This window comes from Nerophis ophidion, linkage group LG06 (genome assembly GCF_033978795.1).
Source record: "Nerophis ophidion isolate RoL-2023_Sa linkage group LG06, RoL_Noph_v1.0, whole genome shotgun sequence".
In the NCBI taxonomy this organism is placed as follows: Eukaryota; Metazoa; Chordata; class Actinopteri; order Syngnathiformes; family Syngnathidae; genus Nerophis; species Nerophis ophidion.
In genome coordinates this window covers 67,043,549-67,061,157 of record NC_084616.1, presented here as the reverse complement: position 1 = coordinate 67,061,157, position 17,609 = coordinate 67,043,549, and the positions used below count along the sequence as shown (strand labels likewise).

General features: G+C 44.0%; 1 protein-coding gene across 4 annotated transcripts in view; it reads right to left on the bottom strand.

The window, feature by feature from the left end:
- The window catches only part of nid2a (nidogen 2a (osteonidogen)), a 161,392-nt gene that overhangs the window by 122,131 nt on the left and 21,652 nt on the right, over positions 1-17,609 (bottom strand). The gene's annotated exons all lie outside the window — the stretch shown is intronic.

Genomic DNA, 17,609 nt, shown 5'->3' with positions numbered 1-17,609 from the left:
GCGGCTGCAATACACCGCTCTCCACCTACAGCTTTCTTCTTTGACGTCTCCATTATTCATTGAACAAATTGCAAAAGATTCAGCAACACAGATGTCCAGAATACTGTGGGATTATACGATGAAAACAGATGACTGATAGCTGGGAACGGTGCTGGAACAAAATGTCCTCTATAATGCGTGACGTCACGCGCAAGCGTCATCAGCAGGATACTTCGGCGCAAAATTAAAAATCGCAATTTAGTAAACTAAACCGGCCGTATTGGCATGTGTTGCAACATGCTCTTACCCTAGCTAAAACTAATCACTACTCCAATCCGCCGCATCCCTTCCAAGGTTTCTCGTTTTTTTTATTTCTCAGATGTGAGATCCGAGCCCAGGATGTTGTTGTGGCTTATGCAGCCCTTTGAGACATTTGTGATTAAAGGCTATATAAGTTAACTTTGATTGATTACAACTCTCTTACTCTACTAACCTCGCCACTGTTTCTTGTCTTATTGTAAAATCCTGGAAACGAGACCTGGGTTAATAATAAAATATCAATATATATCGCAATAGACACATTATCCATCAATCCATCCATGTTCTACCGCTTGTCCATTTCGATATCAATATAAATGTGTTTGATAAAATATTCGATATATATTTATATTTTTGGCTCAGAAGAAACCAGAAATTTTGAAGCAAGATTTTGTTTCATGAAATTATTTGTGCTTTGTGGGAACTCAGCAAACAGGAAGAGTCACTGAGTAACAGTATAAATCAGTGGTTCTCAAATGGGGGGACGCGTACCCCTGGGGGTACTTGAAGGTATGCCAAGGGGTACGTGAGATTTGTTAAAAATATTCTGAAAATAGCCACGATACAAAAATCCTTTATTAATGTGTTTATTGAATACTACTTCAACAAAATATAAATGTAAGTTCATAAACTGTGAAAAGAAATGTAACAATGCAATATTCAGTGTTGACAGCTAGATTTTTTTGTCGACATGTTCCATTAATATTGTTACGCCTGTTCGGCATTGTGATGCCGGGTTCGATTCCCTCGAGGATGCGTTGAAAATTGAACACAGCAAACGGTATGAACTAATGATTTATTTAACAAAAGGTGCTAGAGAACAAAAATACCGGAGCTAAGAAAAGGCAAACGAAAGACGCTAGCATGAAAGCCAGGATAAACAAATAGTAAACTAAACTGGCACATAGGCACACAAAGGGGAAAACAAAACATTTAGCATGAGAGCTAAGATTGAATAAAAGTGCGCAGCGTGAGAGCTCGCGAGAATTATACTGAAATTTGCATGTAAGCAAAAGCGCAAAGCAGACGTATTGTGCAAATTTGCAGACTGAACAATAAAAGATGCAGGCTTATATAAGGCAGGTGATTAGTGAGGACAGGTGTGCAGGGCCGTGAGAAACAGGTGAAACTAATAAGCTACCATGGTGACCGACTTAAACAGGAAATAATAGGATCAGACGGAGAGTGAAAATAAAAACGGAACCACAAACAATAATATGTGGAGGATCCAAAAAGCGGATCTCAACAAATATTGATGTTAAAGATTTATTTTTTTGTGAATCCAGATGGATCTCTATTACAATCCCCAAAGAGGGCACTTTAAGTTGATGATTACTTCTATGTGTAGAAATCTGTATTTATCTTCTTACTTCTTATATTTATATAGCGCTTTTCTCAAGTGACTCAAAGCGCCTTACATAGTGACACCCAATATCTAAGTTACATTTAAACCAGTGTGGGTGGCACTGGGAGCAGGTGGGTAAAGCGTCTTGCCCAAGGACACAACGGCAGTAACTAGGATGGCACAAGCGGGAATCGAACCCACAACCCTCATGTTGCTGACACGGCCACTCTACCAACCGAGCTATGCCGCCCACATAGAAGTAATCTTATGATTACTTCTATGTGTATAAATTTTCATTTATAATTGAATCACTTGTTTATCGTTCAACAAGTTTTTAGATATTTGTATATCTTTTTTCCAAATACTTCAAGAAAGACCACTACAAATGAGCAATATTTTGCACTGTTATATAATTTTAATGAATCAGAAAATGATGACATAGTGCTGTATTTTACTTCATCTCTTTGTTTCAACCAAAAATGCTTTGCTCTGATTAGGGGGTACTTGAATTAAAAAAATGTTCACAGGGGTACATCACTGAAAAAAGGTTGAGAACCACTGGTATAAATGTCTAAATATTTCCTGCTGCTCGACTCCTAGTCGCACACCGTAGTCAAGGAGCACAGGGGAGACGTTCCCTCCAGGGCCCATGTTTTTGTTGTTGGTAACACATTTCAATGTACCCAATAATAGGTTTTCTAGGCTCCGCATTTGGGTCAAAATGACGAGGCCTCCGATTTGTGACAATTTTTACAACTGGACACATTCGCCAGTCGCCACTACTGCTGCGTGCTACAACTCGCTCTCCTCACTCTTTTACTCACTTCACTCACCCAACACACTGCCATTCTTAAAGGAGCACACACACACATACGCTACTCTCATAACAAGTGTGGTTGCGCCGTCTTTCTTTCTTGCCGTAGATTCTCTGCGTGGTTATGGTGAGGGTTTGAGTTTATTTCAAACATGCACACACTTACAACATGGAGTGAGAAGAGAAACTGTAATATCTTGATATCCATCCCTCCATCCATCTTCTTCCGCTTATCAGAGGTCGGGTCGCGGAGGCAGCAGCCTAAGCAGGGAAGCCCAGACTTCCCTTTCCCAAGCCACTTCGTCTAGCTCAGGGGCGCTCACACTTTTTCTGCAGGCGAGCTACTTTTCAATTGACCAAGTCGAGGAGATCTACCTCATTCCTATTTATAATTTATATTTATTTATTTATGAAAGAGACATTTTTGTTAACAAGTTAATAGTGTTTAATGATAATACAAGCATGTTTAACACACATAGATTCCTTTATTTCATGAAGACAAGAATATAAGTTGGTGTATTTGATTCTGATGACTTGCATTGATTGGAATTAGACAGTGGTGCTGATAACGTCCGCATTTTCAAATGGAGGAAAAAAAAAGTCCTCCTTTCTGTCCAATACCACATGAAAGTGGTTGGATTTGGCATCTCATTTGTCCAACTTGCATACTCGTTTTTAAACACTTTGTTATGAGAGTAGCATATGTGTGTGGCCCTTTAATGTCTGGCAGCAGGTGAGTGACGTCAGTGACTGTGCGGGTGGGCAAGCAAGTGAGAAAGCGGTCGCTGAGGGCGGGGGAGAAATACATTGGCATCAAACTCCGTAGCTTGCTAGCTTGTGCACGCTAGCTTTCTGAGACTCTTATTTTGTTAGCACAGGCAGGATGAAACAGGTCTTTTATGGTGAAGACAGGAACTGTGCAGTCGGTCTTTAGAGTTTTGACAGTAGGTACGGAGTCTCTAGAAATAAAATGTGTTTCTCTGCGTCCGCCCTGTTAGTGATTTTTTTCTTAAATATGGGCTTGCAGCAGCCAGCGTCATCTCACAAGATCCTCGGGTGCCGAGAATGTCAAACAACTGACGAAAGTGAAGTCTTGGTATGATTGATGATTGCTCATTTGTATGTCTATTTTTAATGCCTGGCTTGAGATCGACTGACACACCCTCCGAGATCGACCATGGTCTAGCTCTTTCTGGGGGATCCCGAGGCGTTCCCAGGCCAGCCGGGAGACATAGTCTTCCCAACGTGTCCTAGGTCTCCTACCGGTTGGACGTGCCCTAAACACCTACCTAGGGAGGCGTTCGGGTGGCATCCTGACCAGATGCCCGAACCACCTCATCTGTCTCCTCTCGATGTGAAGGAGCAGCGGCTTTACATTGATTTCCTCCCGGATGGCAGAGCTTCTCACCCTATCTCTAAGGGAGAGCCCCGCCACCCGGCGGAGGAAACTCGTTTCGGCCACTTGTACCCGTGATCTTATCCTTTCGGTCATGACCCAAAGCTCATGACAATAGGTGAGGATGGTAACGTAGATCGACCGGTAAATTGAGAGTTTTGCCTTCCGGCTCAGCTCCTTGTCCACCACAACGGATCGGTACAACGTTCGCATTATTTGAGTTAATATCTTGATATATTAACTCAAAAACAGAAACTTGTCTTTAGCTTTGTTGGTAACATCCTGACCCTTCCAATGTGCCGGTTTAATGAGTAGCTTCCCAAACTACTCTGTGTAGTGTTCAATGGTAAATGTGTTGTACTTGTATAGTGCTTTTCCACCCCTTTTTAAGGAGCCCAAAGCGCTTTGACAGCATTTCCACATTCGCCCATTCACACACACACCGATGGCGGGAGCTGCCATGCAAGGCGCTCACCAGGATCCATCAGGAGCAAGGGTGAAGTGTCTTGCCCAAGGACACAACGGACGTGACTAGGATGGTAGAAGGTGAGGATTGAACCAATAACCCTCAGATTGCCGGCACAGCCACTCTACCAACTAAACACTCTCTCCACTGATAATTAGCACCCTTGGTAAGTTGGAAATTGACAGGAAATCTGTCGAGTACCATGAATTGATTAACGTGGACCCCGACTTAAACAAGTTGAAAAACTTATTCGGGTGTTACCATTTAGTGGTCAATTGTACGGAATATGTACTGTACTGTGCAATCTATTAATAAAAGTATCAATCAATCAGTTGCCTTACCTAAAGTCGTCAGAGCAAGCCTGTCAAACATCCTCATGCTTTTTGTAAGATGTGTAATAGCGTGGATGAAATTACATTAGCCAGTATGAAAAATGTCTAGAGTTTTGGTACTGTGATGGACCCCATAATTGTGTTTATGCTTTCATTTCCACTTCTGTGTATAAGAGAGACCACCCAAAAGGTAGCCTTGAGTTTTAGTTCCTAAACACCATGGACTGTATGTATTGGAATCCATGTGGGCCCATCCATCCATCCATTTTCTACCGCTTATTCCCTTTGGGGTCACGGGGGGCGCTGGTGCCTATCTCAGCTACAATCGGGCGGAAGGCGGGGTACACCCTGGACAAGTCTCCCCCTCATCGCAGGGCATGTGGGCCCAGTTATGGGGAAATAACAACCCAAGACCTCAACGGTTGAACAGGCGGAGGATGATTGCTAACCCTATGGAGTGTCACAACAGCTGGGATGGCGGGGTCAGGGGTGGGGTGAGGGGCGTGGTTGGGGGCGTGGTTAAGAGGGGAGGAGTATATTTACAGCTATCCATCCATCCGTTTCCTACCGCTTATTCCCTTAGGGATTGCGGGGGGCGCTGGTGCCTATCTCAGCTACAATCTGGCAGAAGGCGGGGTACAACCTAGACAAGTCGCCACCTCGTCGCAGTATGTGTAGAAATCTTTATTTATTATTGAATCACTTGTTTATTTTTCAACAAGTTTTTTAGTTATTTTATATCTTTTTTTGCCAAATAGTTCAAGAAAGACCACTACAAATGAGCAATATTTTGCACTGTTACACAATTTGATAAATCAGAAACTGATGACATAGTGCTGTATTTTACTTCTTTATCTTTTTTTTTTTTTTCAACCAAAAATGCTTTGCTCTGATTAGGGGGTACTTGAATTAAAAAAATGTTCACAGGGGGTACATCTCTGAAAATAATAATAATAATAATGGATTAGATTTATATCACACTTTTCTATTGTTAGATACTCAAAGCGCTCACAGAGAAGTGGGAACCCATCATTCCTTCACACCTGGTGGTGGTAAGCTACATCTGTAGCCACAGCTGCCCTGGGGTAGACTGACGGAAGCAAGGCTGCCAGTTTTGCGCCTACGGCCCCTCCGACCACCACCAATCATTCATTCATCATTCATTCACCAGTGTGAGCGGCACCGGGGGAAAGGGTGAAGTGTCCTGCCTAAGGACACAACGGCAGCGATGTGGATGTTAATAGGTGGGAAGCGAACCTGCAACCCTCAGGTTTCTGGCCGGCCAATCTACCCACTACCGTAGATGTTATTGTCACATATGCATGTACAGTAGATGGCAGTATTGTCCTGTTTAAGAGTGTCACAACATTGCTGTTTACGGCAGACAAACTGCTTTATGGTAGACGAAAACGTGACTGCTGTTGTTGTGTGTTGTTACCGCGCTGGGAGGACTTTAATGTAACTGCCTAACTATAAACCCACATAAGAAACCAAAAACTGGCCCTCGATCATTCTACAGTTATAACGTCATTGGGCAGGCACCCTGTTTATATTGTGGGAAAGCGGAAGTGAAAACAGACTGTCGACACGTCACTCGGGTCCGCATTGAGCTGGAGGGGGCGTGGCCTCCAGCTCTACCTGAATTTCGGGAGATTTTCAGGAGAAAATCTGTCCCGGGAGGTTTTCGGGAGAGGCGCTGAATTTCGGGAGTCTCCTGGAAAATCCAGGAGGGTTGGCAAGTATCGTGTGGTGACTGTCTGTGCACCGGTCTCCCCATGTTAAACAAAGTCACGCACAGGCATCCTCCATAAAGGGGTACCCCTTACCAGGAGGATCGTCATACTCGCTTTGAGTGACCGCCGATGATGATGATGATTGGAATCTATATCTCAGTGTACGAATCACTTCAACAAAAACTATTCATAGTCGAATCGGATTCGTTAGATTTTGCCCTAAATTGACGATCAGTCGAATCTATGGTATTGTGGGGTTTTTATTTAGACATGTAGTACAATAAAATGACTTGTCTTGCGGGGGGCACTGGTGCCTATCTCAGTTACAATCGGGCGGAAGGTGGGGTACACCCTGGACAAGTCCCCCCCTCATCACAGGGCCAACACAGACAGACAGACAACATTCACACTCACATTCACACACTAGGGCCAATTTAGTGTTGCCAATCAACCTATCCCCAGGTGCATGTCTTTGGAAGTGGGAGGAAGCCGGAGGGGAACCCACGCAGTCACGGGGAGAACATGCAAACTCCACACAGAAAGGAAATTGAACCCAGGCCTACTCAGGACCTTCGTATTGTGAGGCAGACTTACTAACCTCTCTTCCACCGTGCTGCCCTCTCTGAGTGTAAATAACATCAAATGGATGTAAACATAGCCCGTGCAAAGAAGTTCAAAGTAGTACAGTCCATGCATTTTCTACCGCTTATTCCCTTTGGGGTCGCGGGGGGCGCTGGTGCCTATCTCAGCTACAATCGGGCGGAAGGCGTCGTACACTCTGGACAAGTCGCCACCTCATCGCAGGGCCAACACAGATAGACAGACAACATTCACACTCACATTCACACACTAAGGCCAATTTAGTGTTGCCAATCAACCTATCCCCAGGTGCATGTCTTTGGAAGTGGGAGGAAGTACCCGGAGGGAACCCACACATTCACGGGGAGAACATGCAAACTCCACACAGAAAGATCCAGAGCCCGGGATTCAACCCCAGACTACTCAGGACCTTTGTATTGTGAGGCAAACGCACTAACCCCTCTGCCACCGTGTAGCCCAGTAATAGAGTCCTTCAATGAAAATAACCAAAAAACACAATTATTTTGCAACTTTTTCCAACTCAAAAGGCTAAAACACTCGGATCAACAAATAAACACAGTAGAGATTCAATAGTTTAGCGGGATCTTTGGCTCAGGCAAAGCGCCGAGAAGACTTGACCAAATTGAGGAAATAAAAGTCGTAAGAAAGTTCTTGTGTGTGAACCTGCTGAAGGATCATTAACTTTGCCAGAGGAGAGCAGTGAGGGAGGCCTCCTGCACAAGCAAACTACACCTTCAGGGTGAGTCTAATTTCGGGCTAGTCTCACTGGGGCCGGAAAGGGGTTTTGGCCCACATGGTGTCGAGCCCCCCATCCTTCATCCTGAAACATCCTCCCGACACACCCGCTGTACATGTGGGTTCTCAAGTATTTAAAGGCCTTCTGAAACCCACTACTATCCACCACGCAGTCTGATAGTTTATATATCAATGATGAAATATTAACATTGCAACACATGCCAATACGGCCTTTTTAGTTTACTAAATTGCAATTTTAAATTTCCCGAGGGTTTCTTGTTGAAAACATCGCGAAATGACGACGTGTACGCGTGACGTCACGGACTGTTAGGAAATATTAGCGCTCCACACACACACAGATTAAAGTCGTCTGCTTTAGCGGCATAATTACACAGTATTTTGGAAATCTGTGTTGCTGAATCTTTTGCAATTTGTTCAATTAATAATGGAGAAGTCAAAGTAGAAAGATGGAGTTGGGAAGCTAAAGCCTTTAGCCACACAAACACACGGTGATTCCTTGTTTGAAATTTCCGGAGGTGAAGCTTTCCTATGGATCAGAGCGGTCAAGCGAACATGGATCCCAACCAAATGTCAACCCGCAGTTTTTGGTGAGAAAATTGTGGTAAAAAGTCGCCTCTTACCGGAGACCAGTTGAGCTTGTGCAGTCCATACAGCTGCCGTCGACTTTCATCACACACTGGCCTCAAGACACCCGTGGACACGCACTTCCGACTATCAGGTACTATTAAACTCACTAAAACACTAGCAACACAATAGAAAGATAAGGGATTTCCCAGAATTATCCTAGTAAATGTGTCTAAAAACATCTGAATCTGTCCCAATGCAATCGCGTTTTTTTTTTTTTTTTTCTAGTCCTTCGCTATCAATACCCTCAAACATGAATCTTTCATCCTCGCTCAAATTAATGGGGAAATTGTTGTTTTCTCGGGCCAAATAGCTCTTTTGGTTGGAGGCTCCCATTAAAAACAATGTGAGGATGTGAGGAGCCCTCAACATGTGACGTCATCGTCTGCGACTTCCGGTAAAAGCAGGGCTTTTCTGTTAGCGACCAAAACTTGCGAACTTTATCGTCAATGTTCTCTACTAAATCCTTTCAGCAAAAATATGGCAATATCGCGAAATGATCAAGTATGATACATAGAATGGACCTGCTATCCCCGTTTAAATAAGAAAATCTCATTTCAGTAGGCCTTTAACTCGCCTCCCACCGATGAAAGGAGGAGGTGGATTTAATGTCCGACAGTTTGACTGCGAGGTTGATAATTGAATCAGATTCCTCTTAATGGAATGGTTGAATATTGTAAAACACCCGTAGCTCAGTGATTAGGGACCCTGTCTCGTATTGCAAATAATCTCGACTTGCAAACACGGTTTGGGGGGGAAACATGAGAGGAGGACTGTGAGTGATTCCATGTGACACACACACACACACACACACACATGCACACACACACACGCACACAATTACAAAGCTCGATGTTGATGTGCACAGCTGTCTTTCTGAGGGTGCACACATCGCTCATGGGAATCATCAAGACACGCATGCTTGCAGCAGACATGCTTGTAAAGTGTACCCACACACACACACACACACACACACACACACACACACATCCAGATGTCTTCTCACCTATATTCATTAACCTTATATTGTGTTGTTATTTACAAACACCTTTAAACCATCTTCTGTCTTGTAAAGGATAAAAGAGGACTTTTGCAGCTTCTAGGCTCATTTTAACGAGAGGGGGTTAGGGTGTCTTTTGGGGGGTGTCCATCAATCTGTTTTTGCTTTGTCTTTAGGCCGTGTTCACGTGAACACAGACACTTTAAAATACTGTACATTTACATTTACTGTACAAACATTCATATACACATTCTGTACATATACAAGTACATATACATACATACACTCATGCACATAATCACGTTTCATCAAACATATATCAACGTTGTTGCCCTAGGCCAGGGGTCTCAAACACGCGGCCCGCAGATTGTTATTTTGCAGCCCGCACCTTAATATGAAAATTTAATGTTGGTGCGGCCCGCGAGTCTTCAATGAATAATGCTTTACAGGGTCATACTTGTATATCCTCGCTTTTTCCGGGGGACTCCCAGTTGTCAGTACCCCTCCAGAGGTAATCATTCTCCCGAATTCCCCCCTAACAACGATAATAAGGGGGGCACCGTGGAGGCACTGCCTTTAACATCCTCTACAATCTGTACAAACAGCGTGCCAGCCCAGCAACATGTTGTATTTACCTTGTGAAGACACAGTAAGTGACTGCAAGACATAGTTGATCAACAGCCATACAGGTCACACTGAGGGTGGGCATATCAACAACTTTATCACTGTTACAAATATTTGCCACACTGTGAACCCACACCAAACAAGAATGACAAACGCATTTTGGGAGAACATCTGCACCGTAACACAACATAAACACAACAGAACAAAATACCCAGAATCCAATGCAGCCCTAACTCTTCCGGGCTACAATAGGGGGCGGGGTTGGGGCGGCGGGGGTGTATATTGTACAATATATTGTTGTCCGGGTGGAAACCGGCACAGTGATTGCCCCCAGGAGATTGTCGGGAGGGGCACTGATATTCAGGTGTTTCCCGTAAAGAACGCGAGAGTTGGCAAGTATGTTGCTAGGGCGGGAAAGCCATTCAAAGAAGGTGAATTCAATAAAAAATGCATGTTAGATTTTTTTAAGAAATCTTTTCTTGCGGCCCAGCCTCACCCAGTTTCTGCATCCAGTGGCCCCCCGGTAAATGGAGTTTGAGACCCCTGCCCTAGGGTAAACTGGGTAACACATGGCATACTGACAAAGCTTAACCTATTGTCACTATAACAATCTACAAGATTAATATAGGTTGCCTCTCTCGCTTCCCCTCCATCTTTCGGTATTCCTTTTTTTTTTTTTCAATCTTTCTAGTTATCATCATGTATACGTATTGTTGCATTTGAACAACTGTATTGTTGATAATAGAGGTAAACTATTGTTATTGTTCATGATCAATAGCGCTTTTTCTATTGGTATTTGTATTGCTCCAGTTGTAGTGTAAAAATGCTCATTGTCATTTCTATATTATTATTTATTTAACCAACTGTTTCTTTGCTATCACTTTTACGATCATATTTGTACATATCGTATGTGCTGGTGTTGTTCTATTGTTGTTGTTGTTATTGTTGTGTTTGCTGTTGTTGTTTTTGTCTCTCTGTCTAATCCCCCTCTTATCCCCACAATTTCCCCCTCTGTCTTCCTTTTTTTTCTCTTTCTATATACTCCTGCTCCGGCCCGGCTGCACCAATTGATAATATAAATACATTTAATAAAGTCAAATTCAAATAAGGCAACAAGAGAAGTATCCTACACTTCTCTTTTGTAAAGTAAACCTGAACAGCCCATATGGGGCTATAGGATTTGCCTGAGAAGCTGGACAGGACAAAAAAAAAAAAAACGCCTCTCCAGTGTTATGACCGTGTCCATAAGTACAACAAAATGTTGTTTTCAGCACAAACCCGTTTAAGATCACAGAAGCGTTATTCTGATTCAGGGTACAGAAGAAAAACGCTGATGGATCTATGGCTCCCCGTAAAAGGTGGGAAAAAGCTAGACCCTCGGGGAGGATTAGATAAAAAAGTAAATCTCAGGCCCTGTTTACACTAAGCCAGACAAGGTTATCAAGGGTAAATCCCACCTAACCTTATCTGTGTCCACACACAACAATGTCAACGTTTAAGGGACGGCGTAGCGAAGTTGGTAGAGTGGCTGTGCCAGCAATCTGAGGGTTACTGGTTCAATCCCCACCTTTTACCATCCTAGTCACGTCCGTTGTGTCCTGAGCAAGACACTTCACCCTTGCTCCTGATGGGTCCTGGTCAGCGCCTTGCATGGAAGCTCCCGCCATCAGTGTGTGAATGTGTGTGTGGATGAGGGAATGTGGAAATACTGTCAAAGCGCTTTGGGCTCCTTAAAAAGGGGTAGAAAAGCGCTATACAAGTACAACCCATTTACCATTTACCATAAGACCCCCGGTCCCCCTCCGGATTTTCCGGTAGACTCCCGAAATTCAGCGCCTCTCACGAAAACCTCCAGGGACAAATTTTCTCCTGAAAATCTCCCGAAATTCAGGCGGCGTTGGAGGCCACGCCCCCTCCAGCTCCATGCGGACCCGAGTGACGTGTCGACAGTCTGTTTTCACGTCTGCTTTCCCACAATACAAACAGAATGCCTGCCCAATGACGTTATAACTGTAGAATGATCGAGGGCGAGTTCTTGGTTTCTTATGTGGGTTTATTGTTAGGCAGTCCTCCCAGCGCGGCAAAAACACACAACAACAGCAGTCACGTTTTCGTGTACCGTAAAGCAGTTCGTCTGCCGTAAACAGCAATGTTGTGACACTCTAAAACAGGACAATACTGCCATCTACTGTGCATGCATATGTGACAATAACATCTACGGCTTTTGGAGCAGTGGTTCTCAACCTTTTTTCAGAGATGTACCCCCTGTGAACATTTTTTTAATTCAAGTACCCCCTAATCAGAGCAAAGCATTTTTGGTTGAAAAAAAGAGATAAAGAAGTAAAATGCAGCACTATGTCATCAGTTTCGGATTTATTAAATTGTATAACATTGCAAAATATTGCTCATTTGTAGTGGTCTTTCTTGAACTATTTGGAAAAAAAGATATAAAAATAACTAAAAACTTGTTGAAAAATAAACAAGTGATTCAATCATAAATAAAGATTTCTACACATACTGCGATGAGGTGGCGACTTGTCCATGGTGTACGCCGCCTTCCGCCCGATTGTAGCTGAGATAGGCAACAGTGCCCCTCCTATCGGATGGCAGAGCTTCTCACCCTATCTCTAAGGGAGAGCCCCGCCACCTGGCGGAGGAAACTCATTTCGGCCGCTTGTACCCGTGATCTTATCCTTTCGGTCATGACCCAAAGCTCATGACCATAGGTGAGGATGGGAACGTAGATCGACCGGTAAATCGAGAGCTTTGCCTTCCAGCTCAGCTCCTTCTTCACCACAACGGATCGGTACAACGTCCGCATTACTTAAGACGCCGCACCGATCCGCCTGTCGATATCACGATCCACTCTTCCCTCACTCGTGAACAAGACGCCTAGGTACTTGAACTCCTCCACTTGGGGCAGGGTCTCCTTCCCAACCCGGAAATGGCACTCCACCCTTTTCCGGGCGAGAACCATGGACTCGGACTTGGAGGTGCTGATTCTCATTCCGGTCGCTTCACACTCGGCTGCGAACCGATCCAGTGAGAGCTGAAGATCCTAGCCAGATGACGCCATCAGGACCACATCATCTGCGAAAAGCAGAGACTTAATCCCGCGGCCAACAAACCGTAACCCCTCAACGGCTTGACTGCGCCTAGAAATTCTGTCCATAAAAGTTACGAACAGAATCGGTGACAAAAGGCAGCTTGGCGGAGTTCAACCCACACTGGAAACATGTCCGACTTACTGCCAGCAATGCGGACCAAGCTCTGACACTGATCGTGCAGGGAGCGAACAACGAACTGCCCCAATCAGACAGTCCGATACCCCATACTCTCTGAGGCAACCGTTCATATTAAAAGCTCACACCATGATTATGTTCATGTATTGATGTCTGTAAATATTTTCATTCATCCAGGTCATTGTATTCCTAAAGCATTGATTTCATCACAACTGGACTGTTCATTTTGTCTCAGGAGACATTAACTGATGAATGCTTCTCAGATGAGAGGCAAAACTTATTCTTAGACAATCTGAACAGTCCAGTTGCGATCGATTCCATACCCTGAGAATGTATGATTTAATGTAAAATCATCAGGTGTATTAACATATATGTTCCCGGTCAACATGAAAGACTATCGAGTAGTAGTAGTTGTAGTAGTTTCAGAAAGAAGACTAATTAAAAAGGTTTCTTACCATTTGGCGTAGAAGGTGTTTGGTGGAATACAATTGCAGCACACACACATCAAAGGTGTCAACCCCCACACCACCAAACGCTTGTTTTTCTCACCTTTTCTTTAAAAGGGTGATAGTGTGTAGGTGGGAGTACACACACACACATGCACGCATACACACACACACGCGCGCGAACACACACACACACATACGTACACACTAGGACCACCAAGGGTTTCATGTTGTGGTCGCCTTGTGAAATGTTTCAGAGAGTAACAGAATACGTTGTTACGTTTATTCCGATGTCTCTATTCTATTCTATGACACTATTTTATGTTACTATTAGTGGTTTAACAGTACCTAAACTTTATATTTTTTAAAGACCCATATGAATTACCATGAATTGATTTACGTGGACTTAAACAAGTTGAAAAAGTTATTCAGGTGTTACCATTTAGTGGTCAATTGTACGGAATATGTACTGAACTAATAACTAATAAAAGTTTCAATCAAACAATCAATATGCTTCACAATTGTAAAATGATTAAAAATGGCTTACCAGTCCAATAGAATAGAATAGAATACAATACAATAGAATATTGACGGCGTGGCGCGGTTGGGAGAGTGGCCGTGCCAGCAACCTGAGGGTTTGATTGATTGATTGATACTTTTATTAGTAGATTGCACAGTACAGTACATATTCCGTACAATTGACCACTAAATGGTAACACCCGAATAAGTTTTTCAACTTGTTTAAGTCGGGGTCCACGTTAATCAATTCATGGTAAGGGGTCCTGGTTCAATCCCCACCTTCTACCAACCTCGTCACGCCTGTTGTGTCCTTGAGCAAGACACTTCACCCTTGCTCTTGATGGCTCATGGTTAGGGCCTTGCATGGCAGCTCCCTCCATCAGTGTGTGAATGTGTGTGTGTATGGGTGAATGTGGAAATAGTGTCAAAGCGCTTTGAGTACCTTGAAGGTAGAAAAGCGCTATACAAGTATAACCAATTTACCAATTTAATAGAATAGAGTTTTATTGTCATTATTGCATTGAACAGGTTCAAAGAACAACGAAATTGGAGCAGATCCCCTAAGTTGCATATACAATTTGGTAATATAAATTGTAAAAAAAGATTGAAATAAGGGATGTATCTATATATATATCCACACACATGCATACATATGAATATATATACACATATACATATAACAAGGAATTGGTTTGGCGTTCATGCTTGTTACGGAATATTCACAAAAGCAGTCCAAACAACAATTCCAGCTGCTAATGACCACTGCTTTAACAGCCGCCACATTAATGCTCTCACAACTATGACTCTTGCTGGCCTACTGCCTTTGGTAATGCATTCCCAAATTATGTGGGCTCTATCGATAACCTCACTAACAACTTTAACTATGCCCTGCGGAACACCATTGATAGTATAGCACCACTACAGATAAAAAAAAAGGCCCTTAAAAGGCGTACCCCCTGGTTTAAAGAAGAAACCAGAGCTCTTAAACGATCATTTAAGTCTCACCTTAAAACTCATCTGTATACTCTAGCCTGTAAATAGACCTCCTTTTTAGACCAGTTGATCTGCCGCTTCTTTTCTTTCTCCTATGTCCCCCCCTCCCTTGTGGAGAGGGTCCGGTCCGATAACCATGGATGAAGTACTGGCTGTCCAGAGTCGAGAACCAGGATGGACCGCTCGTCGGGACCCAGGATGGACCGCTCGCCTGTATCAATTGGGGACATCTCTACGATGCTGACCCGCCTCCGCTTGAGATGGTCTCCTGTGGACGGGACTCTCGCTGCTGTCTTGGATCCGCTTTGAACTGAACTCTCGCGGCTGTGTTGGAGCCACTATGGATTGAGCTTCCACAGTATCATGTTGGACCCGCTCGACATCCATTGCTTTCGGTCCCCTAGAGGGGGGGGGGTTGCCCACATCTGAGGTCCTCTCCAAGGTTTCTCATAGTCAGCATTGTCACTGGCGTCCCACTGGATGTGAATTCTCCCTGCCCACTGGGTGTGAGTTTTCCTTGCCCTTTTGTGGGTTCTTCCGAGGATGTTGTAGTCGTAATGATTTGTGCAGTCCTTTGAGACATTTGTGATTTGGGGCTATATAAATAAACATTGATTGATTGATGTAGAAAGCTGGAACGCAAATGGCGTGTGACTAAACTTGAGGTTTGCCATCAAGCATGGCGTGATAGTTTAAAAACTTATAAACGCATGTTTACCTTAGCTAAAGCTAATTACTACTCCAATCTCATCCGCCTCAATAAAAAACATCCATCCATCCATCTTCTTCCACTTATCCGAGGTCGGGTCGTGTGGGCAGCAGCCTAAGCAGGGTAGCCCAGACTTCCCTCTCCCCAGCCATTTCGTCTAGCTCTTCCCGGAGGATCCCGAGGCATTCCCAGGCCAGCCGGGAGACATAGTCTTCCCAATGTGTCCTGGGTCTTCCCCGTGGCCTTCTACTGGTCGGTCGTGCCCTAAACACTTCCCTAGGGAGGCGTTCGGGTGGCATCCTGACCAGATGCCCGAACCACCTCAACTGGCTCCTCTCGATGTGGAGGAGCAGCGGCTTTACTTTGAGTTCCTCCCGGATGGCAGAGCTTCTCACCCTATCTCTAAGGGAGAGCCACACCACCCGACGGAGGATACTCATTTTGGCCGCTTGCACCCGTGATCTTGTCCTTTCGGTCATAACCCAAAGCTCATGACCATTGGTGAGGATGGGAACGTAGATCGACTGATAAACTGAGATCTTTGCCTTCCGGCTCAGTTCTTTCTTTACCACAACGATCGATACAGCGTCCACATTACTGAAGACACCACACCGAGCCGCCTGTCGATCACATGATTCACTCTTCCCTCACTCGTGAACAAGACTCTGAGGTACTTGAACTACTCCACTTGGTGCAGGGTCTCCTCCCCAAACTGGAGATGGCACTCCACCCTTTTCCGGGGAGAACCATGGACTCAAACTTGGAGGTGCTGATTCTCATCCCATGTCATTCTTATCATCATTTTCAATAAAAAAGATCCTAAATATTTGTTCAGTACTGTCGCATCGCTAACCCAACAAGGGACTAATCCCAGTAGCTCCACCCACTCGGCAGATGACTTGATGAATTTCTTTAATAAGAACATTTAAGTCATTAGAAAGGAGATTAAAGACAAGGCATCCCAGCTACAACTGGGTTTTATTAACACAGATATGAATGTATATACGACGGATACTGCCCTCTAAAACAGTCTGTCCGAAACGTATATAACATTAGAGGAAGTCCTGCGACTTGTATATAGGACAAAACCAACAACATGTTTACTTGACTCAGTTCCTGGGAAACTTATCAAAGAGCTGTTTGTAATATTAGGTCCATCTGTGCTAAATATGATTAACTGATCACTTTCCTCTGGCGGTGTTCCCCTAGCATTCAAAAAAGTGGTTATCCATCCTCTGCTCAAAAGACCTAACCTCAATCCTGACCTAATGGTAAACTACCCTTCTTTATCTCAAAAATCCTCTAAACAATTTTTTAGCGTTTAACAATCTCTGTGAACCCTTTCAATCCGGTTTCAGAGCAAATCGCTCTAAAAAGACAGCCCTCGCAAAAATGAAAAATGATCTACTGCTAACGATGAATGCTGATGTGTCATCCATGTTGCTGGTACTTAATCTTAGTGCTGCTTTCGATACTGTCGATCAAAAAATGTTATTCGTACGAATGTATCAAAACACGTATTGCTACGTCAGACTAAGCCTTGTCTTGGTTTAACTCCTATCTTACTGACAGGATGCAGTGTGTTTCCCATAATAACATGACCTCGGAGTATGTTAAGGTAACATGCGGAGTTCCACAGGGTTCGGTTCTTGGCCCTGCACTCTACAGTGACACCCAACTCTAAATGCCCTTCAAGCTGATCAACACGGCAGA